The sequence below is a fragment of the Papaver somniferum genome, chromosome 4, assembly GCF_003573695.1.
Source record: "Papaver somniferum cultivar HN1 chromosome 4, ASM357369v1, whole genome shotgun sequence".
NCBI classification, from domain to species: Eukaryota; Viridiplantae; Streptophyta; class Magnoliopsida; order Ranunculales; family Papaveraceae; genus Papaver; species Papaver somniferum.
Window position 1 is genome coordinate 142613283 of NC_039361.1, and position 24134 is coordinate 142637416.

The 24134-nt window shown below is 32.6% G+C and overlaps 1 non-coding gene and 1 pseudogene across 1 annotated transcript; both read left to right on the forward strand.

Moving 5' to 3' along the window:
* LOC113273223 overlaps positions 1-24134 on the forward strand; it is a 138555-nt pseudogene that overhangs the window by 21041 nt on the left and 93380 nt on the right.
* LOC113276931 lies at positions 7348-7430 on the forward strand. The gene has a single exon (XR_003324718.1). It is a non-coding gene; the product is annotated as a small nucleolar RNA U31b (small nucleolar RNA).

Sequence of the window (24134 nt, forward strand, 5' to 3'; positions counted from 1 at the left end):
TGTGTCTTAAACACCTTGATATTTATCTATTGTTTACGCTTTCTTTGCGAGTTTTCTTGTAAATTATGTATCTTATGTTTGATTTTGAGTTATGTGATACTTTGGAGTCATTTGGAGCGAAAGAAGAAGAAAGTACTACATTGGAACGAAAAGGACAAAAAGGTCAATTCACAGGCGAGTGATGTTTGGAGCCCGCTAAGGTTGTGCAGCAAAGGAGTGGAAGAATAAAATGTCAGTTCCAAGCAGCAAAGGAGTGGAAGAATAAAATGTCAGTTTCTTGTAACTGACAGTTGAACAATAAAGAGAATAGGCATGTCAGTTATCTGGAACCAACAAGCCATATATGAACTGGTTAGCCTTATCAAGTAGTGCAGGGTGGCAATATAAATTTCAATCATTACAACCCCACAATCGGGAATTGTCTTCTTCATTACACTTGAAATTCAGAGATAATAAAGAAGAAAAGCGGCTCTGGTAAGCAATTGTTGATGGTGTTCGATCTAGGTTAAAAAAATGAAGAGAAGATGGATCTGCTATCACTGATGCTGTTGATGTTATTTTGAAGCCATGAAATGAGTTAACCTTGTTGTTGAAGATGAAGATTTGAGAATTAGAAGATGGAACCAGTGGATCTGAGAGGTGGGTTTGCTAGTCTAGGGTACAATCAAGTTTAGATGTAAATGAATTTGGGTTTTAGACAGGGAAGGTGGAGTTGATGTTCAAGGGTTTGGTGGTGTACTGATGGTCTGTGAGAGGAAGAGATTACAAGATGGTAGTTATTGGATTTAAAGTTTATGTGCAATTATCAGTGATGGGTAGTTGTTGAATTGCGTGATTATGCACAGAAGGAGTTGCTGCTGGTGATTACTCTTGTTCTGGTTGTGTTTCAATGGTTGGATCATGGATTCCAAGATGGGTATGAATCAGATAACTAGGGTTTGTTTGAAATGGGTGATTTGGTTTGAACAGATGATGGAAGAGAGAAGGTTTTGGGAGAAGCTTGAGTCGATTGCTGAGAAGTGGAGGTGCAGAGTTATAAATTGAGTTGTTGGTGGTTCAGGTGGTATTTTAGATGGGTACTGCTGATTGCTAAGTGGTGTGCTGAGAAGGATTACAGAGAAACAAGGGGATGAACAACAAGGACTGATAGTCTTGCTTTTGACATGAAAGTGAAGGTGATATTTGTTGTAGTAACTGGATTTGAAGCTACAAGATTGACTGAAAGTGAGGCAGAGTTGGTGCTGTGTTGCACCAATGACAGTTTCTGATTGGTTGTGTTGGTAGTCTGGTGGGTGTTTGGACTTGCAGAGAATGAGAGCTGGTGTTGTTGTAGGATTTTGCAGTGGCAGATTGCAGTTCATAAAGTCTTATGGAAATGGGTTCAGCTGAACTGAAGCAGTACATAAAAGAGAATAAGTGGTGCTGAGAACTGGAACTAGGCAGAAGTGGTCAGTTTAGAAGTGAAGAGAACAAGCCTGATACAGGGAGATTCAAATTGCAGGAAGTGTTGGAGCTATTACTGGTGGTGCTCTTGCAACTGAGATTACCGGGAAGAGTACTATGGCAGTTATAGGGAAGAATGGGTTGTATGAATTGAGTGTGTTGTTGGAAGAATTTGGCATGAGCTAGTACTGAAGTTGTTGCAGAAAATAATGTTGTTGAACCTAACTTGCAGGTGGTAGTGCTGAGGCTAGACTCAGCTGTTGCAGTGAGATTATATGAACATTGCAAGGGTTTGGTGTTGAATTAGCTGTTGGTGTTGAGTTCGAGATATTGTTGTTGGTGATAATGGTAAGTTACAGGTGCAGTTTTGGTGTTAGGATGTTGTTTGAACTGAAATAGCCCGAGTCTGTAGAAGTGTTGTTGTTGTTGCTATGATGATGTCGCAGGTGGATATGAGATGGTCTTGTTTGAAATGTATTGGTGGTTGGCATTATAGACTGAAATTTAGTATTTGCTTGAGAAGGAACTGAATGAAGTGCAGCTTAGGTATATGATGAAGTGCGGTGACTGAAGCTACAGATGTAGCGCCACTGTGGATGGACTGAAACTGTGATGTGCAATCAGGCGCTGTAGAAGATTATGGCATGTGCAAACTGAAAATGGCCTAGGCCAAGGTGACTCAGATCTGAATCGTTCCCAACTCAACTTTTGACTCAGACATTGTTAGTGACCGTTAGTCATCAGTCAGTTTTAACAGGTTACTGTTAGTTGACTAGTCAACTGAGATTCATTTTCCGGTCACCTGAGGTAGTTTGCCAGTGCATTTTCCGGCCAACTTCCGGAAAACTTTCGGGACTTGCGGAGACACTTTTTGAGCAGATTTTCTACATGGATATTTTCTACATATGGGCTTGATGGACATCTTGGTATTGGATTTTGGAGATTTAAAACAAGAATTGATATAAAAGAAAAACATCTTGATATTGGACTTTGGAGATTTAAAACAAGGATTGATATAAAAGAAAGACTTCAACTTGAGGAGATCACACATTCTACTACTTGGAGCAATTGGATAGCCTCTTGTTTCTTTAATTTTCATCTTCTTTATTTATTTTTATAATTTCTAGAAGTATAATTACTAGAAGTATAATTTTCATCTTCTATAATTACGCTCCTTAATATGCATATTTTAAAACTATTTTCATTAAAACAAAAAAATATTAAAACACTAATAAAAATGCAATCCTAACTCTAAAAACTAATTGAATTCGTAGTAATATAAAAATCCAATCAAAATAAAAATGAAAATCATGGGTTTTTAATATTTTCTTTGATTTTTGGAACTAATATTTTTACTTTTGCTTTGGATTTCACATATTCATGTCTCTTTTGGTCCACCCAATCATTATTTCATTAGTACAGGTGTCACCGAGATCGTCATACATTATAGTTTCAAAAAGTGTTGTTTTAAAAACTTTATATATTATAAATTTCTCTATCCCAGTTATGTCATGTGGTTATCTTGGTATTTTATCATAATTGTGATGTACATGGAAGTTTTTAGCTTAATAGTCTTCTTCTTAATTTTCTTCTCTCCAAATTAATCTAATTTTTTTTTTACATGCAAATCATCAAATAGGCGACAAATTCCAGTAAGGTCTGCTGGTTTTTAGCTTTGAACATTTCCCAGTTGATCAACCACCTAATAGGGTAAAGAAATCTCTAAGGTATGGTGACTTTGGTTCTTAGCTAATTATGTAGCTTGTATAGTATATTTGAATCCAGAACATCCCCATCTTGTAAGAGTATATAGTAAAACTGGTACTTTCAATTGGATGTGGAGAACGCAAGGTTCTAAGTTGTCAATTGCCATATATCTTTTCAATAACAAAAGCACAAACATTTATCAATTAAACTAATCTTAAAAACCTTTGGATACTCATCCTCTAAGTCTCTTTAATACTGTTGCGGTGTTTCCCAAAACAATTTTAGATAATTACCTGATGGCCAGTGAATAGTTGGGAATACACTGTGTGGATAAAATATAATGATTAGAAAAAGTCTTATATAACCATTTGACTGCTTAAAATAAAAATAAATTGGCTGTTTAAAATATATAAAAAAAAGTTTTATACGTTTTACTTATAATCTTAGAACACTCACTAAACTTTTCTTTTGTACAAAAAAAATGCAAACTGGTAGCTCCAGATTTAAAGATAGGTAAATTTCTTATTGACTTCTTTAAAAGATCTTCAATTTTCTTATTACTCAAACTCGAATAATATTATCAAACATGTCCTAATAAGCAAATATCATTAAGTAATAATGTCATGTCAACGTTAAATGAAATATGACATCTTAGTTGTCTCTGTTAGCAAACAAAGTGCTCCTAGATATGGTTCAGTGATTCCTAAAACAATAATCAATAAATCCCATTAGTGTGATTAACCAGTGATAATAGGGATTTAGTTATTCATCAAACTTCATGTACCATGATATTCCAAACTTTCTACAGTTTTCATGGTCTGTATAATTTTACAATACTAACTAAGATATCGACCTGACCATCATTATTAACATTTCTTCAGGAAAAAAAATCACCATCAACATTATCCCTCAACTCCTTCCTTGTGCTAAAAAAACAAAACAAAACGTTATAAAAACATAAATTATAAAGATAACATAAAATCGTGAAGATTGAAATCCATTGAGAATTGGGGATACAGTTATGTCAAATAATAATAATAATAATGTAACCACCTGTACAACAAAGAGATGCAACAAGTCATGTAAATACAAAAAAAAATGTATCCATCACCAGCCACTTCAACGCACTGTTCTGGCTCAAACAGGCATCCATACCAGTACCACCTCCAAAAAAATTAGAAAGATTACTATGCATGGGCCTGTTTCTCGCATCATATAATGGATCCACATTTAAAATTAATATTGCTAAAAAATAAACGATACTAATAAAAAACAATACAAATTTTGATAAGCTTATAATTTCAAAAGCTAATAAAATTTTTAATAAACTAATTAAATCAAATACAATTTAACTAATTTGAAAAAAAAATTCAAGGGCTTGCAGTACAACATTATCACATGAAAACATATTTATTCCAATTTCATAAATTTTGTCATTTTTTTCTCCAAATTTTGATATTTTTTTAAAACTTTTTGGAGCTAATCCTTTTGTTTTTAGTATATTCTTGCCTGTTTTGGTCCATGCAATCATTATATGCCTTTACTTTATCGGTAGAAGTTTCTCCGAGATCACGATACATTCAAAAATCTTTCAGACGATTGATTTTTTTTCGAATTTCTCTGTCTCGATAACGTTGATGTTTTACTAAGATAATTTAGCCACCAGAAAAAGTGATTGTGTTATGCAGGTTTAGTGAGATTCTTTTGTTTTTCCTTTTCTATAAATATGCTAAAAATTAATTTTAGATGCTTCAATGAAAAAGTATTTTTATATACAAATCATCAAACATAGAATAAATTACATTGAAACAACAAAAGAGAAAATAAAACCAAATACAAAGTAGGAACAAAATATACAGATAATTATAAGAAAATTATGAGCATAGTATTTGCTTGGTGAAATGCAATCCTAGATTTCCTGGAACATGCTTATATTTCCATTGAAAATCAAAACTAGAATACCTATAATGGACTTTTCGTATAAGTGCATGCACACCCCATATATCATCTACCATTGTACACATACTGTGTGTATTTGCATTCCATATATATATCAAGCGTATTTAAATCCGTGAATTCCCTTAATATAATATCATGTATCTTAAATGTGTGAATTCCCGTGTGAATTGAATTGTTATAAAATCAGTGTATGTAAAGCTTAGTACGATTATGAGTTAAATTAAGTAAAAATTATGTCTGTGTACTTTCAAATTGGACCACCAGAGGTCGGAGTCAAAATCAGATATTGTCTTGGATCATCACTAATAGCACTACACTCTAATTTTAAGAAAGAAAAAAAAAAACCTAAATTAAAAAAGGATGAGTTTTTTTTCTTATCTGTAGAGATTTAATCCGGTTTGAGCTCGTTATATTTTTTTATAACTAAAGAAACACATTATAACAAATTTATAACCAGTTTCAGACAAAATAAGAATGTTTGTGTATAAACTTAATCCATTTTGGCCTTATCCTTAAATTATGTAAAAATACAGCTTTAAACCACGATTTTTTTTTTATTGTTTATTCCTTTTATTCCCTGTTTGAGCCATATTATTTTATCAAAAAGATGAATTCCAACTTAACACGTCCTTTTGAATTATTATTATTTTTATAACACAAGATATTAATAAAACTGTAAAAATACAAATTTGATATTTCATAAAAATGCTATATAAAATTATTATGTTTGACCTAATCATAATGGAAATTTTGGTGTTGTTTCTGTACATATTTATCTAGTTTTTTCGCCCTAAGGGAGATGGTACATATGACCCTTTATATGCAACTTATCATCGGATTGCCTAATTGTGTGTTAATTATTCATCTAATCCCTTTTATACTTGGATGATTAACCCTAAGATCTATTACTCTCGCATTTCATACTGATCCAAAGAGAAGAGTTACACTTATAAAGAGTTAAGCTTTGAAATTTAAACAGTAGTTTTAGTTCATGGTTATAATTAAGACCTCCATATATCTGATCGATCTTGTAGGTAGAGTAAGAGATTCGGAGAGAATTGTTTTCGATATGTTTTGCACGTATAATCTTTAGTACTTGTTGATTTAACGAAGTGAATGTCAATGACTCCTATGGACCTCTTAGTCATTGTCTATTCAAGCCTCAAATAACCTTTTACTAATCATCTAACACCACTAAGGAACAAACATATAGCGCATGCTCCGTATTTATAGGGCGCTGGATTGAAGCTTTTGTCCTCTTTAAGAGTTGTGGTTATTTTTTAATCAACCTCTACTAACCACATTCCTCAAGAATAATTCATTTGAAAGTATATTCGCCCATGGAAACCAAAGAAGGGCTTTATTATTTATTTTTTCATATACATTAAAAACTCCATATATTGATAATATATATATTAATAAATACTATATATTAATAAAAAATCATGGTCCCAACTTGCGCCAGTTATAGATAGTGATAAACTCCACATTTTAATATTTATAGATTTTTTTAGTCCCACCATATGGAATTTACTTCCATATAATTTGAATATTATAGATCTTGTTACACCAAAATTCAAGATAAAGAAAAATATGTATCTATAGTTGTTTGAGAAAAGGATGTAATTTTTTAGATAGTTATCGCATATTTTGATTTACATATGCTTAAGACCTCGTTACTATGTGCACCTTCTTGTTGAAGCTAAAATATTTCCAATTTGTCAAGCATGTTTAAAGTTATTATCGAGCAACTTTTTTTGGGTATACCTCCCTATATTAATAAACTACATATATTAATAATTTTATGAAGTCCCAAGTCTATTAATATATGGAGTTTTTATTGTAGTTGTGAAGATCTTGGATGGAACAAATATAATAGAGATAAAGAAGAGCTTGAGTTCCGTACGCTAGAAACAGGAAATGATAAAAGGGATGCACCCTTGTACACAAATCAAGACATAATTATTAGTTAATAACCAATATGAGATCGATAGAGAAACAATTTGGGACGTACATAGGTTTCATTCCTGGCATTCTCATTTGTAAGCTCATACGACAAGGATGTAAGCTCATACGGAAAGGCTGTTATTGGATGTTTTATTTAAAATATTAAATACATGTAAAAGTTATGCGAAGAAATTTAATTAATAACAATGGCATATGTAGAATTTTGTGCTTGCAATGGTGCATATGCATGTTACAGTGAGTTAAATATGGTTTCCTAATCAACTTTGACTTGAATATGATGACAGGTATTGTCTCCCCAGTCTTACATGCATCAATGATGCTAGATGGTGAATGACTACAATCTTGTCCGATTAAAACTTAACTATACTTATCCTTTCTCCAATTCTTTATATTTTGTCTCACATATTTTGGTTTCGCACATATATTGTGAGAGTACTTGTAACTTTCCCAATCAAAACAAAGAAAAAAAAAATCGGAAGTAGCATGATGCTTCAAAAAAAAGAGGAAGTAGCATGGTTGGCACTCCATCTTTAAGCAAGGACAATGGAACTAATGCATTGTTTTTTTTTGATCAATTAATTTATGGTGTCAAGTAAACGGGAGGAAATTGGTATCAAATGGTTAATACACTGAAATCGATCATCCGCTAAATATATCCATCATAAACCTTCACCATGTAACCATATAAGCCATTGTAGTTTAAATATCCTTTGGCAGCAACCACCAAAAAGATTCAAGAACATAAACAACCAAGTAAGAATAGAAATATTAACAAAGAATGAAAATATTAGAATGAAAGTTTGTACTGACAACAACTCTGTGAGTTTTTCTTCAATCATTGGATTGAGTATCTCCATAAGAATGAAAATTTTAGAAACTGTAAAACTGTGTTGAATATCAGAGTAACAAAAGGAAATGGATATAATTTTTAAATAATGGATATTAGTGACAACAAAAGTATAATTCTTTACCGTGAGATTTTCCCATGATTTTTCAGCTAGCATTAGAACTCAAGTTGTACGTCAAGAAACTCTTATAACAATAAAAATTCCTGCGGAAAAAAAGAAAGAAAAACAATTAGATAAGTAAACCAAAAGAATTAGGGTTCACCGGTAGAATTTTGTTATTCATCAAGTGCAAAGAAAAAGTGTACCTGCAAAATAAAACAATAAATAAAAGAGTTAGGGCTTGTATTCAAATAAATAAAGAGCCAAAAAATAAAAGGGTTTGAGTTTACCAATAGCAAAAATCAAAGATTGTTAATGCAAAATAAAACCAACCCAAAAATCATGAGAACAAAATCAATAATGAAGAACATATACCATGATTTTGTTTCTTTTCAAGCATTTTATATAGAGATTCGCCAGACCAAGAAATTCCATGAGAAAAATTTACACCCTTACTCTAGAAATTCCATAAGAAAATAATATCCGCCGATATCAGATTTTGGATTCCCAAATTTACTCGTTGCTACATATTTTTCTAAAAAATATTGAGCATCTTTATATATTTGGCTAAAAAATATTGAGCATCTTTTACTAATAGAAAATTTTCAATTTTATTTTATTTTTATTTATGGAAAATAATATTAGATTTTTGGATATCCAAATTTATTAGTTGCAATATATTTGTCTAAAAAACAATTTTTGTTCATATTAGCACAATCCATGAAACAATATCTGCAAGCCACTAACCATCAAACAATCCTGTTGGTCGCTTAAATATGGTCTTGAGAATCACCCATGTGATGGCTCCACATCAAAATGCCAAAAATAAGAAGCATAAGAAGAAAGAACATTTGGTGGTGGCTCTCTTTTATCGCATGTCGTTTTTTTGGGTCCTTTTGGGGTTGTTTATTTTGACTAATAGATAGATTTGGTTCCTGCAATACATATATATACACCAAGAATCAAAAAAGGCAAAGAGATTATACCAATTTTTCGATGAATACACCAAAATTTAATAGAGACAAAGAGATTATACCAATTTTTCCATGCAAACATCATTATGTATCCTATTAAAATAACATTTACATTGTCAAAGGATTTCTGCAAAACAAAATAGATGCAAATCAGACAATAAAACATAGATCAAAAAGAAAATTAAAAAAGAGAAGCGAAGGGAAAAACTGGATTTGGCATTTTGATCGAATGATTTTATATAGTGACACCAATAACTAAACCCGTAAATAAATAAAATTTATTTTGGATCTGAAATAATTCAACGTCTAAAAATATCCATAATTCCTATACTTTTGACTTGGTGTATTTACCTCTTATGTTATTTTTGGCAATCTCAAGCCATGAAAATCACAATATATAAAATTCTTAACTATTGTATTAAATTTTTTCCAATTATATCTACTTAACGCATCTTTTTAGTGCACTCAATATTTTCTAAATTAACAATATTAAGTAAAATTTTAATAATATCACAATATTCTCGAATAAATAATATTTCTTATTCACTTCAAAACATTTATACAATATTATATTTATGGATAGCCATCATATTTTTGGAAAGTCGAAAAAACATTGCTCTTATTTTACCCAATAAGGAAAAATTTGTTGTTATTATTATTATTTTATATTTCTTTTTATGAAATGAGCAATAATAAGAAAAATAATATTGAAACTTGTGTCTATCGCAGTTTTTACTAACGTTTTTTCCTTTCGTTCTCATAGTTTTTCTTATTTTCATTAATGTGTCCATCACGATTTTATATTAAAGATTTTGTATTTCAATTACTTGATAGGATTGACAATTGGGTTTTTTTTGCGGAAAAGAAAGCGCGCAACGATTAACTGGTAAGTATTCACAACTCCATGTATTTTGATTTTGTTCTTTAATTGCTGATCTAAATTTATTTCAAGTTTTTTTATCGGAATTTTAATTGTAAATTGCAATTAGAATTAGTTTAACTATTAATAGATTTGAATTGTAATTAGGATTAATTAATTAACAAAGTGTAATCGAACGATGAACATTGGATTTTGTTTTTAAATTTTGTGATCGATTAATTATTATTGATGAAATCATGATGAACGCTGTATATTTTGATGTGATTTTATTTTTATTTAAGAATTTCAATTTAGTTATAATTAGAATTCAATATATTCTAGTATATACTATATTTTATAATGTTGTGAGATTTTTTTTAGAATTTATAGTTGTTAAAGGTAATAATTATTTTTGTTTATTATTAGCCAAGATATATATTTGTGGGTTAAAAATATTTTTTCCAAATTTTACTGGTAATTTTTTAAAATATTACCAAAAACAAAGAAGTGGTGAGGCCAGAACCAACCAGAAGCTCCGATTAACCACATCGCTCGAAAAAACTCTGTTTTATATATAGAATGTTGATGAACTCCATAGCTATGAGTAGCTAATTTAATATTATTGGTTAAGGATGTAGTCCTGTTTCTACAACTTGTGCTTGATTTATGAATTAGTTTTCTCTCTTGATTATCGTTCAAATTTCTACTATGCATCATAATTACATGATTGACGTATTGTAATAGGATTTAGATGTTTGTTTAGTTGAGTGGCCAATTAATTGAACTCACATCTTTGTCCATATCTATATAGGGTTTTTCCATACGTAAAAGTGATGAACCCTAGACATAGTAACATGATATGATTACAGATTGTAGTGATACCTTCTTGTAATCATATATAGAGTTTGACCTTTGTCCGAATTATCTGCGCAATGTATGACAATTGCATTGATTAGCCTATTTCTGAGAACTTAATGCTCCTGGGGAATTAAACTTAATTAGCGCAAGGCATTAGGTTATTATTTAGGTAGAATTCACATCCACAGCTCTAATGTGTTTGTTGTTGAACCTAGGAAATTAACGGATTATCTTGCTCTTTTGATATTCTAGGGATTTTGATGATAAAGAGATTAAATTGCAATTCTAATCATATATTCAAGTACATGTTTAAGATTGAAGATCGATTCCTTGACTAATATTCTTAACTCATGGTTATTTTCTTTGCTTTCGATTTAATTCTTATCGCTTTCGTAACTTCTGAAAACTCCCCACCTTTGGTTAATTAAGAAATTGAAAATATAATAATAACAATTGCCTCCTGTGGAACGAACTCTTTCTTATCATATACTTAATTTATATTTTGTTGAGTGAGAAAGTGAATTTATTTTTGACGCATACGACATCGATCAACTATCACGAGTGACTCCTGGCATATTCCTCGAGATTCACTAGTCAAGTCAAGTATTTCACATTCTCATACAAATATGATACACTCTCAGACACATGTATACAAACCCTTCTCTCTCAGTGTCATAAGCATGTCCTGGATCTAAGATCAACCAACTCATATTAACCTCGCAAAAACACGAGACTCAGGAACAAGTCTCATCCTCAGACATAAGCCTCTTTACCAGCATCATAATCAAGCATTCCCATGACTGGCACCTTGAACCTCTGTTGTACAAATTCATCAAAAAACGTGGTCAAACTCTACGAAACCTCTCATAGCTCTGCATGCTCATCAGAAGGGCCCCCAAAAAAAAAACTCGGACTTTCACGAGCCCTACATGGTCGGTATATAAAGTTGAGGCTGAGCCTCATATCCTCCCGTGTCTCACACACAATCCCCATACTATTGTGTGTTCCACGTGACTCAACCTAGTCATAACTCACAAATCAAGAAATATTCCTCTATCTCAGTCAATGTCTACTATAGAGAGTATTGCTACTTGTCAAAACATCACCGTGGAGGCTGATTCGGTAACACAAATAAGGGGATATCAACTAGGATTTTGATCTTGCGGTCTACGACATTGTGAGAAATATCCAATTATATTTCTCACTACTAAAGAGAATAATCATTCGAAGAAATTACGGGGATCAAGAGATAAGCTCAGCTCATCCTTAGTTTAGCTTCTTACAATGGAAGGAATGCTCCTCACAACACTCTATCCTTATCTCACCGACTACAGATTAGAGAATTCAACTATAAATAGGTCGTCAATCAACCCTGTTAAACACATCTGTCAGAGTATCCTTTTGCAACCTACAATTTTTCTGATGTCTTGCTCTCTCTACTTCCATCCTTAAGACTAGCCCTAAGCTTCTTTCTTGTGACTGAAGCAGTCTTCGAATTACCAGTATCTTGGTTTAGGCGAAGATTTTGTTTGCTCGACCAATCGCAACTCATACTCAAAACCCTAAATCTCAGGTCAAATCAACTCGAATATAGTATTTATTCATGTAGTTTTAATTTGGTGTTTTTTCTCTTCACCATAGTAGTTGGAAACTTAATATATGGGCACACTTAGTTTTTCAATTTCGATCGTGTCAAAATCTAATCAGTTGTAGTAATTCATTCCCGCCATTTTAGTTCGGTTCTACTTTTATGCGAACTAATTTTTTTATTTTTATTTTTAAATCGTCCAAAGTGGATTTGATTTTTTAACTATTTTCTTCAATGCTATTAAATTAAAAGTTAGGCCATTGGATTGTCAGGTTCTATAGGATGTTTAGTTTGGGTGCCTCATCCGATACTATGGCGTATTGGTAGTGTTCAATTCTACGGTTTGCAGTCTGCTACTTGGTGCGAACAGTACCCCATTAACGCTAATAGAAATTAGTCCGTGTTTGTATCCTTCGTAGATCTGATTTTGTTCAACTGTGCTTCTTTAGGTGTTTTCTTAACAATTAACGGTGTATGTGTAACACACTACAAGGTGTTTACCACTAGCATAGAAGAAAAACAGAAAAAGTGAATATGTTCTCTGGTTTATGAAGACTTCTATTGATGAGAACTTTTACAAATTTTACGGTAGCTAACTAATACCGTGTTTGTCAGAGTTCAAGTCATTGTCGTGATTGCAGAGAGTTGGTGCGATGCATCCTAACATTTACCATATCTTACAGTGCAAGTATTATGTATCACACTCTATCCATTCTACTAACTATTTACCATTTCCATATATATATATATATATGCCTGCCTAGAGGAGTAGCATTGTCTTCTTCAACTAACTATTGCTTCTGGCTGCTTGGTAAACTTCTGGTGAGATGTACTTGAATCTTCTAGTTCAATTAATGTTTATTTTGTGGTTTGGTTATCTGTTTCATAAATCTCCTCTCTCTGTCTTTTCAGTGATCTGTTTCAGTAATTGTCTTGCAAAAGAAAGTAAACCTTCTCTTTGGTAACCATTTCGTATATGACGATTATTTTTATGAATATTGACTTGGTTTTGTTTGTATGATCATAATGGTTTCTTGAGGAGATAGTTTGTGTGATCATAATGGTTTCTCGAGGAGATAATTTCCGTTTATTTTTATGAATATTGACTTGGTTTTGTTTGTATGATGATAATGGTTTCTTTAGTGAGGAGATATTTTCCGATCTTCTAATCGAGAGTGGCTTTGAGACTGTTTCATCACTTACCGAGGAAACTGAAGCTAGCGTTTTAGGTAATAAATCACTTATCTATCAACTTTCAAGAATTTCATGCATAGTTAGTGTGATTATAATCTTCGTATGACGTTTCTCGTAAATAAATCTTCATCAACTGTAATTGATCTATTTAGTTTTATATTTTTATTTGAACTTTTGAATTTTGATGTGAAAATTAGGTCGAGATTACTGTGGGAAAACAAAATCAGTTCAAGATACAACTGCACTCCTAGGAAAAACATAATCAAGCAAAGTAATGTCTCCTCCTTCTTCTTCTCTCCATGCATTTTATTATTGTTCTTCTGATACTAACCAACTTAAACTACCTAAATACCCTTATTTTCTTCTTTGTCTTTCCTTAGTTCTCACTTTTATATATCACTAAAAGACAGTCATATTCAAGATTAATTAGGATAAACTTGTCATAGAAAATACTAACACTCTCGGCTCTTTCTAATAGGTCAAGATGTGGTATACTTGTACAACCTGCGGTGCGAGATTGGACGTCACACTGGTGGAATTTTACAAACACACTGAAAAACATAAGACTGATCCCGAGTCTAAAAGGAAAGTAACTGAAGCTGCCAAGAATGCAGCTGCACAGGACAAAGGGCAGTCATCGAAAGATGGTGGTGGTAAGAAGAATAACACCTAGTGTGTTCAATGGATGAAACGAAATGGAGATTATATAATATATATATATAGATATATATATCGTATTATTGGACTTTATAAAAATATTTACTTTCAGTATTTTGAATAATCTCAAATTTGCTATATATAGCAAATTAATAGTTTTGGGTTTTTTCATCCTCTCTTGCTTAACAAGTTAGGGTTTTTCCCAAGTCTATGTAAGTATTTTCATATTTAGTTGAATTTTATTAAACTTGCACTCTGATTATCCCAACCTGTCTTGAACTAGTGCGTGGACATGGATATTGGCCCTTGTGCTTCTGCAGTATCTCCTAATTAATAAAAAAAACACACACCAATGTTTCATGAAATTGGCTTGAATATAAACTAACATTGCCGGTATAGATAAAACAATGGGATGTGAGCTTACAGGTTATGAAATGACCAACCTTAACTTCTGTATGAGCTTTTTACAAATCAATATCATCCAAAACAGAAACACAAATTTGAACTTTAGTGAATCCTGTACTTTCTATACCAACTGCTACCATAGAGGGAAGGAGCAGAAAGATGAAAACTAGGCTTAACTTTCCTGACCCCAGATAATTGCTGGCATTTTCTTTCTTTTTTTCGCTTTGCCAGGAAAATGCTGACTAGCAGATTTAGTCATTCTTTTACCAGACTTTACTAAAGTTACGAGAGGTCTTCGCAAAGTTTTGGGAATTATGGCATACTGCAACTCCAAAATTCTCTTCATGTGTGCTAAGCTTCATTAAACATGGAAATGAGTTCCTTTACTCTAATTGCTTTTCTCAACTTTAATTAACGTTCCACAACAATTTGACAGCTCTTCTATAACTTGAGAAAACCAAAGATGCAATCCCAAAAAAAAAAATTATTGTACAAGGGACCAGTTGCAGAAGCCAGAAGCACAAGGGTTCCATTTCGAAATAGAAATCCTAGAATATCATGGTTTTGTTGGATTGAAATGTTCCAAAGGGGCTATATCAAAAACAGAGCTCACATTTTAAGCAATGTTTGACCAATTTTCCGTCTCCATCGAGGAGGTGAGAACAAAAAATAAAATAAAATCCGGCGGTTAGAAATCAAAAAGGTTATGGAGACTAAACTTAAGGGAATGTTTTCTTGTTTTTGAATCTGAAAATAGGAAAGATGACGTCACATTTTATTATTTAGTAGTAAATAGTAAATGAACATCAGATATAAATCATTAGAGAAAATAAGAAACAAAAATGAAGATTACTCATCCACTTGTTTAGTTACTGGTGAACTCCAGTCAAGTTCTTGAGCTGCGGTGTGAGACCAATTCGGTTCCATCCAACTGCAGTACAGCTGCTCCTTAGTGTTGTAGAAATCAAGACTATAATACTGCTGACTCCCAAAACTGTGATATTTGCAGGTATGGAGCGAATAATATACAATGTCCTCCCCGTGAAATCTTGGGAAGTATATTTTATTCTCCATGCGACTATTTGGAGCCAGTGCTGAGAGACTATTGCTGATGAACAACATATACTTTCCTAAACTTTCAACCTTAACCCAAAGCATCATATCCATATCTAGTCTAAAAACCTTAACACAAGTCCCGGATTGGCTTAAAAACACTGCTAAAAGTTTTCCTTGACATTCTACTAGAAAACTTTGTTTTGTGGAATCACACGGTCCATGCAAGTCTAAAATTTCCCACGAGCCATCTCTTGTGTCTGCGACTCCTAATTTCCCGTTGAAGTCTAAGCAATAGAATACTCGGTTATAAAACACTGGATTATTCCTCCATGGCACAAAATCAACATTCAAATTATCCTTTTCATCGTGGATCCAAGAATCATCTCCTCGCTTAATAAAGAAGAGCCAAACGTTTTTGTGGTTCCAGTCTGCAGTGATGCCCATAACTGCACAGTCTGAAGACGTGGGTAAAGAGGAGAAGGACATGCCGGAGAATATATCACTAGGGATATCATCAGGTAAGTCAGGAAGATGAATCATCGCTCTTGTGAAGGGATTGTAGAAGAATATGGTTCTACCATTGCCTTTAGTCATTAACAGCCAGCCACCCTTTGAGAAGCGAATTGTGGCATCTAATAAGAAGATATTTGACGGTTTTATGAAAAACTTGTCGTTATATAATGGTTCTGCTAGATTGTAAACGACATCCTTTGGTTTAAGGAAAATCAGCCATGGAGACAAAGATGCGTACTGCATATGTTTCATCTTTGTTGTAATCGCCAGTTGATTTTGTCTGCACACTGCACGGAAATGTAAGTAATCCAGTAAAGAGAGATAACCTGAAATCAATTCCAAGATGTCTTGACTCAAGCTGCCCCAAGTCGATTCATCATCTAATTCTCTCCTACTATTCTTGGTTATGTCTTCCTTCTGGGCAGTGTTGTTTATACTAGCTTTTCTATCCTCTTCAGCCTTAATAATATTATCTTCCTCTACTATCACGTCATTTGGTATTTGTTGCCTTCTTCTCCCGTCAAAAGACCTAAACAATAAAGAAAGCAACCAAATTTAAGTATCTCATAGTATTATACTAGATGTTTGTGTGATGAATATTTAGTTTGGTGTAGCAAAAAAATAAAATATTACCTGCCGATAGTCATCCAAGTAGGCGACAACCATGGTGTCTGTAGATTAGAACAAGGTAAAGAAAACTTAATACTCCCATCCTCAATGTCAAAATTGTATAACGTCTTGTCATCATCCAGAACAAAAAAAATGCAACCCCTCGTAAGACCTAATTCTGTTTTTGAGCAAGACACTGAAGTTTTACTTGCTATCTAAAAAGAGTACATGATCACCCAAACTTTTCACTTCCGTCCAGGCCATCAACAAAAAATCCATCCTAAAAACTTCCAAGTCAATAATCTGAATTACATGCTCGTAGTAGTGCCTTGTAACCTTGAATATTTCATCACGTGATTCAGCTATATTGTCCACTGAACACCTAAATGGTGATGAAATCATTCTTACCGGTAGCTCTATGTCTTTTGTGCAGAATGGAGTTATCTTTAAGACGGTTTTATAATCAATAACGTCGTCTTCTTTGTAATAGTTGGGTATTTGTGGTGTTTCTGTTTCAATCTCCATTAACTGGCCAGAAGAAGTAACTATGTACAGCTTACCTTTGTGGCCAAAAAGCCCTGAAAGCTTATATCTTTCGAAAGAAGTTGGCAAATTCTGTTGCCTCCATTGTCTGTCTCCAGGGTGACAATACAGTAGAAAGTAGGAAGAAAGACTATTTTTGTGATCACTTCCGTATAGAAAAAGGAAGTACACGGTGGAATCATATATATATTTTTATTATTACTCGGAGATGAGTATAACACATAATCCTTCAATATATGCTTATTTATCCAATGAAAGATACTAGGTAGTTGAATTCTCTCGAATGTCTCTGGATTCCATAAAAAGCAATCTGAATACTTTGAGACGTTTTCTTTATAAGCCGGCATAATCAACCATCCTTCATGGGAAGGAGGTTGGCGATATGAATGATAACGCATCTCCGGTATCTTTTTTCGATAAATTTTATTGCTAGGGTCTAATGGATCAACAAAAATTTGAAATTTTCTATGTTTTCCATATGAGAATACAAGCCATGGGTGTGCCATGGGACAAGGTGGACTACCACATCCACTTCTCTTTGTATCTGATTTGTCCATGAAAGGAGAAGGGAAAGAATGAAGACAAACAAAACAAGATTAAAAGACTTACTTGTAAAAGAAAAACACCAAACCCCTAGCCAGGCGCTAATGGGAATAATGATAATTTCATTTGAACCTTAGAGATTTTATGATTGATAGCAATAAACTGAATCAGAGGACAAGAGTTACGTATCTTCTATTCATGGATAATTAACAGAAAAAATATAAAGGAGAGAATAACAAGAACACAAATCTAGCAGAGGGAGCCGAGATACATACCTTTAAGAAAGAAACTCACCCAATTAAAGAATCATGACCGAATCCTGCATTTATTACTCCAAAACAGATTTATAAAGAATATTGTTTTTCTAAAAACACAAAGTCTTTGCGGACCGAGAAAAGAAAACCAGACACAAACCACGTCTCTTGAGGGGTTGGATTCACTGGGAACCATAAATTAAAAAAAAAAAGGAACTATGAGTGGCGGTTTTTATCTGATTTTTTCTTCTCGGTCTGTAGAGAAGCGTTGTTCTAAAAATATCACACCATTTATAACCCATTTGGATACCAGAAACAGAAATCAAAAAAAATATATTTTATTTCACAAAAAGTAAACTCTTTTGCCTCTTGAAATTACTAAATTTTACACTTTGCTTTACGCGCTAACAAAAAGTTCAAAATACAAAACATCTGCCTAATGACTAATCTATATTTACTGCATTGGATGAAAATCAAGGCAGAGAGTAAAGACAGCCGAATAGTGATCAATGAAAGATGAATACCAAAAAAAAAAAAAAAAGTGATCAAAGAAAGATAAGTTTTCACGTATGTGCATTTTTGGCCAATCTATACCAAAAGAGAGAGGAAATATTACTAGGGCCTACTGATAATATTTGGGGCCTACTACTACATGATAAAAATGATAATTAAGAGATGAAACTACGAATCTACCCTCACTATCAAATTCAATCACATCCTTATCCTTCGTCAAAACCTAAATTATTTCTACTAACAACCTTTCATCAAAAACTTAATTTTTTTTTCAAATTTCATGATAATCAAAAACTAAAACATAATCATAAAACAATTCAATTCTCCATTTGTTTAGGTTTTCAAACAATATTTCTCGGCGACAAACAATTCGAGGAATTGGGCTAAATCCTTTCAAGACAAACCTTTTAAGAGGGATTCATCAATAATTTAACTATGAATCTCTGAAATTTCCTTATCGGTTTATGTGTGCATTATCATAAACCGATTGTGATTGATGTTAAAAGGAATCGTTTTTTATTATACACATACATAAACCGATTTTGGTTGATGTTTTCATGTTTAATGAATACCAACCACAATTGGTTTATGTTAATGTCTACATCAACCGATTCATTAAACATATTTGAATTTTTGTACAAAACCTGAAATTTTTATCTTTATATTCCAGAGCATGAAAATATGAATTGAACGCAAAAGAATGAGGTCATTCCGATATCGGACGAAGAAATTATGAGCAAAACAGTCGAGGAAATGCCTAGATTTACAATGGGTTTATGTTAGCATTACCATAAACCGATTCTAGCGGAAAAAATTACAGAAAAATTCTTGAATTTTACAAATGGTATATATTCTAAGCCTTATAAACCGATTCTTACAATCTGTTTATGAGAGCATGAACATCCACTGATTCTGGGTTGATTTTTTTCAAAATAAAAAATAAAAAAAATAAGATTCATGTTTTGATGATGAAGTAACATTAATCCATTTCTAGGTTAACAAGATTAACCATTAGTTAATCACCCGATTAACACTAATTAATCAGGGATAAATTAGCCATCATGTAAAATAGTTGGATAAGGTTTTTTTTTAATGATCTTTTTTGTCCTTTAGTAATAGACCCCAAATAATGCCAGTAGGCCCCAAAATATGGAAGAACTACTAAATTAGTTTCAGTTTCATACTTCGACAGTGTATACATAACCCAAAATTAATTTCAGTTTTATACTTCCATAGTTCTCCCTTTCTAGTAGCATCTTCTTCTTTTCCTTCGTTGTCTTCAATAAAATAAAATAAATACACTAAATCCTTTGTACACAGAAAAATGGACCAAAGAATGATTTCACCTCTATCATGCCTTCAAAACTATTAGTATGAGCTGATGTTCTTTGTAGTATAAGCCTCAAAATAATAGCTAATTTGGGCATGTAACTGTTATGTCAAACTATTTTCTTAATAATAATTAAGTTATTTTTTTTAGCAAAAAAAAGAAAATAAAAAGAAGATGTCCTTTATAGTACTTTTGTTTTGTGTGTATTAGATTACTGCAATCTCTGGAACAAAAGGGCCTGTTTGGTACGATTTTCAGAAATAATTTTCAAAAATCATTTCATTTTCTATTAATTTAAAAACATATCCTTTTTTCTTGTTTTCATTTTCTAGAAGGTGTTTGGTAGGAAATCAAAACCCCATTATTTGAAAGAGGGATTGACCATCGAAAAGATGTCACAAAAGATGCCATAGGAATCATACATGGTAAAGAGGAACATGCAACTCTTTCCCCTAGCTCTGACTTGGTTCCGAAAAGAAAAAAAATGTAGAAGAAAGAAAAAACACGGAAAACAATTATTTATTGTTTTCGTTTTATGATTTATCATTTTTATAAACAGAAAACAGATAGAATTCGTTTTCCGGAAATGCCCCTATCAATCACGTTTTTCCCTTTTTTTTCATTTTTAGAAACAAAAAGTTGTTTATAAAATTCATACCAAACACAACCAAACAAATTTTGTAATTTTGTAATTCTCAGTTGATCAAAAGTTTGTGGGAACGTCATTATTACGTCATTGACTCCTGCACATTAAAGGTTTAGCTAGTCGTTGATCGTCAATCATGTTCACCAGAGGCACCAAAATCGCATTACCTATATGCAATCTTTTTAGATGAAAATCTTGAAATATAAGTATAAGAAAATCTCATACAAGATCAAAAGCAAACAGTAAAAATAAGCAAATAAATAAAAAAAAAAAACAGAACAATACAATTTCAATGTTTTAATATGTACCCACCTTGATACTCCAATAATCTTTATGTATCAAAACTCCAATATTTTTTTTTTCATTTTGGCCGTTTGTCAGAGAAGTCAAAGATTGGCGACTAAACTGAGTCAACTCGGTCCAAATTTTTAGCTAATTTTAATCTTTCTTCATGATTTAAAATCAAAAATCTGTCTTCTACCTATCTTTTTTGCTTTATGATTTAATTCTTGATTGATATTGATTGGTTTTTTGTTTATTTATAACTCAAGATTCTCTTTTGCTAAAATCTCCTCTTTTCCTTATGTGTTTGCAGTTAGTGTTATCCCAAATGGTGTTTACCATGTTTGCAGTTGTGATTCAAGCGTTTGTAGAGGTTGTTATGATGCTTTTTGAAGATTTTGTGATTCCACAGTTTGAAAGATTGGTTTATCTGGAAAAGTCTCTTTGCCGATTAACAACTCAGTGGGTTGGAAAATGTCGCGTCTTAAAGAAATTCAAAATTCAAAAAGTCCGTTACAAACTGATTCTGTTAATGACTCTCGTAATTATCGGTAATACTCAAAGCTATACAGTTTTCTTTCCTAAAGCAGATTTCTTTTCAAAGAAAATACTCAATCAAATAGTTTCTCTCAATCACAAGATACTTGGATGAGTATCTACTGGAAATCAATACAATCTGTTAGAGCATTGCTCGGTTGAACCCACTACCGTTGGTATGTCAAGTTAGTTGTCAATTTTAGTTGCCAAAATACATTCTTGATTTAGCATACTAAAGATAGTTTCGGACTAGATTAGGTCTAAGAAGAGTTATTCTTGAGGGATGAAGACTGAAGATTACAAGAAGACATCAACAAGAACTTCATCAACAAAGGTATGTGGTGATTGATTTCATTTGGATTCTTGTTCAATTCTACCTTTCTAATATATCGAAACAAATGCTCACTCTATGGAACAATTCCTATGAAAGTTAATGTACATTTGTGTATATATACTCGGGGTTATTTGAGCCACGACTTTTGTGACAATAACCTTTATCCCTGGAAAAGTTCTCATGTTATAGTGAAAGAGCTTACGAATTCAACGATCCAAGAATCACTCCATTCCGAGTTATAACGATGAAGTTATGAGTGATTTATTAAAGTAACAATTATAAGTGTTGTTGTAATTATTACAGTTCGTTAGTAGGAAACAATCCATGAACTGTTTGTAACGGTTCACGGACTTGAGCCCAATTATGTGACTAGAAGCCATTTTTGGTCATGTTTTTGATGTTTCCTTATCTAGGAAAGATGCCTATTAATCCAAACATATTTGATTACCATATTAAAGTGTTTGTGATATCTTTTAATTCCCGCCTATATTTCAAGAGTTAATAACGGATCAAAATAAGTGGGATCAAGAAAAGCTAAATCAATTCTTTTTCCCAGAAGATAGGATTAAAATACAAGCTCTAAATCCAAGGAATCAAAAACAATAAATCATTAGATGGCGCCATCATCACTCGGGTAAATTCTTGGCCAAAAATGTTTATAACTTTCTATCCAATCAGGATCAAGACATTAACAACTGCCGATATTTCCCATGGAATAAGATTTGGAAAATGCATGTTATTCCTAGAATAAGACTTTTCATCTGGAAACTGTCTCAAAAAGTTCTACCAACCTCCGCTAGACTAGGAGCACATAACAAGGACATAGACCCGATTTGCAGGTTATGCAATAATCAAGAGCAGGAAACAGATACCCATCTTTTCTGTGAGTGTCTGTTTGCCAGAGCAGTCTGGTTTGGACTATCCCTAAATAATATTCTCTCCAATTTCACTCCCAGTTCAATTATTTCCTGGAATAAATGGTGGATATCGAAGGCTAACCTGAGCCAATTTCAAGTAAAAATTTCTACCATCCTTTGGTTCCTTTGGAAATATAGATGCCCGGTAGTTTTTGAGAAAATTAACCCAGACCCGATCAACCTAATAGGGCAAATCAATAATTTCCTTCAATCTTCACCGGAAAATAGCATCCAAAGTAAAGTAAATACGCAACAGAAAATTTCTACCAACTGCTCTTGGTCCAGCCTAAATTCGGATTGGATAATCTTCATTGATGCATCTTTTAAGAAAGAGGATTTGTCGATGGGATATGCTTTTATTCTATATCCAGTTGACGAGAAAACCTTCATGCACCTATCAGCGGGCTCGGAGTGGTCGACATCATCTTTCCATGCGCAAGCAAAATCATTATTAAAAGCGGTCACGTGGTTAAAGGAAAACATATTATACAGCGTCTTCATAGTTACTGATTGTAAAGCTTTGGCGGACAACTTAAATAAGTAAGCACAGATGGTTCGTAGCCAGCAGAAAATACCTTGCAAGAAATTAAAAACATATTGGGAGACCTTCCTCAAGCTAAAGTGAAATATATTAATAGGAAGAATAACTCAGCAGCGGACTATATTGCTAAGGAGGCAAGGATTAAAAAGCTTCAACACATGTCAAATAACATGCATCAAAAAGTTCTTTCAACTAGCATAGATTCTAATATTTTCAATAAAAATGATATTGTAAATCTCATGTACTATATTTGCTAGTTATTAAATTCTCTCTTTCCATCAAAAAAAAAGAAGAAAAAACATAAATACAATATTTGCTAATAATTATTTATGCAAGTTATTTGTAACTTAGGAAAGACTCTCATAATTAGGAGAGTCTTGAAAAAGGAAAATAGTCAAAACCCTAGTTTGGATTTCAAGTTACCATTCACTATAAATAAAGGGTTTGTGAGTGATACACGTTTTCATCCCATTTGGAAAATTGGTGTAAGCGTTGTTTTCCATGTCTTCTGTTCTTCGTGAACAAGAGTGAGATAAAAGTCTTTGTATCGGGGATCACAAAGCCGAGTTGGATTTAATCTTCGTATTTGATTATACAACTTGTAATCTAGGTTTTTCACCTCTTGTCTATCCCAAGGTTTTCTCTTATGATATAAAACCATTCAAGAGTTGTTGATCATAAACCTTAGGTTTTGATAAATTTCAGTTTTCCGATCGTATACCAACACTTGTTAGTCGAAATCGGAAGCTAGAAAGAAAACTTCGATTAAGGTATCTCGTAAAAATCCTTAAGAAGTTTTAAACAATATATCTCTAGATTTATTCTAGTTGTTCTTGTTGTAGAATTATTAGGGTTTTCTTAACTTTGAAATTGGTCTTTGGAATCGCCCAAGTTCACTTACGAAAATCATGTTCACGGATTCCATGTGTGTACGCATATTGATTGTAAGTTCAAGCC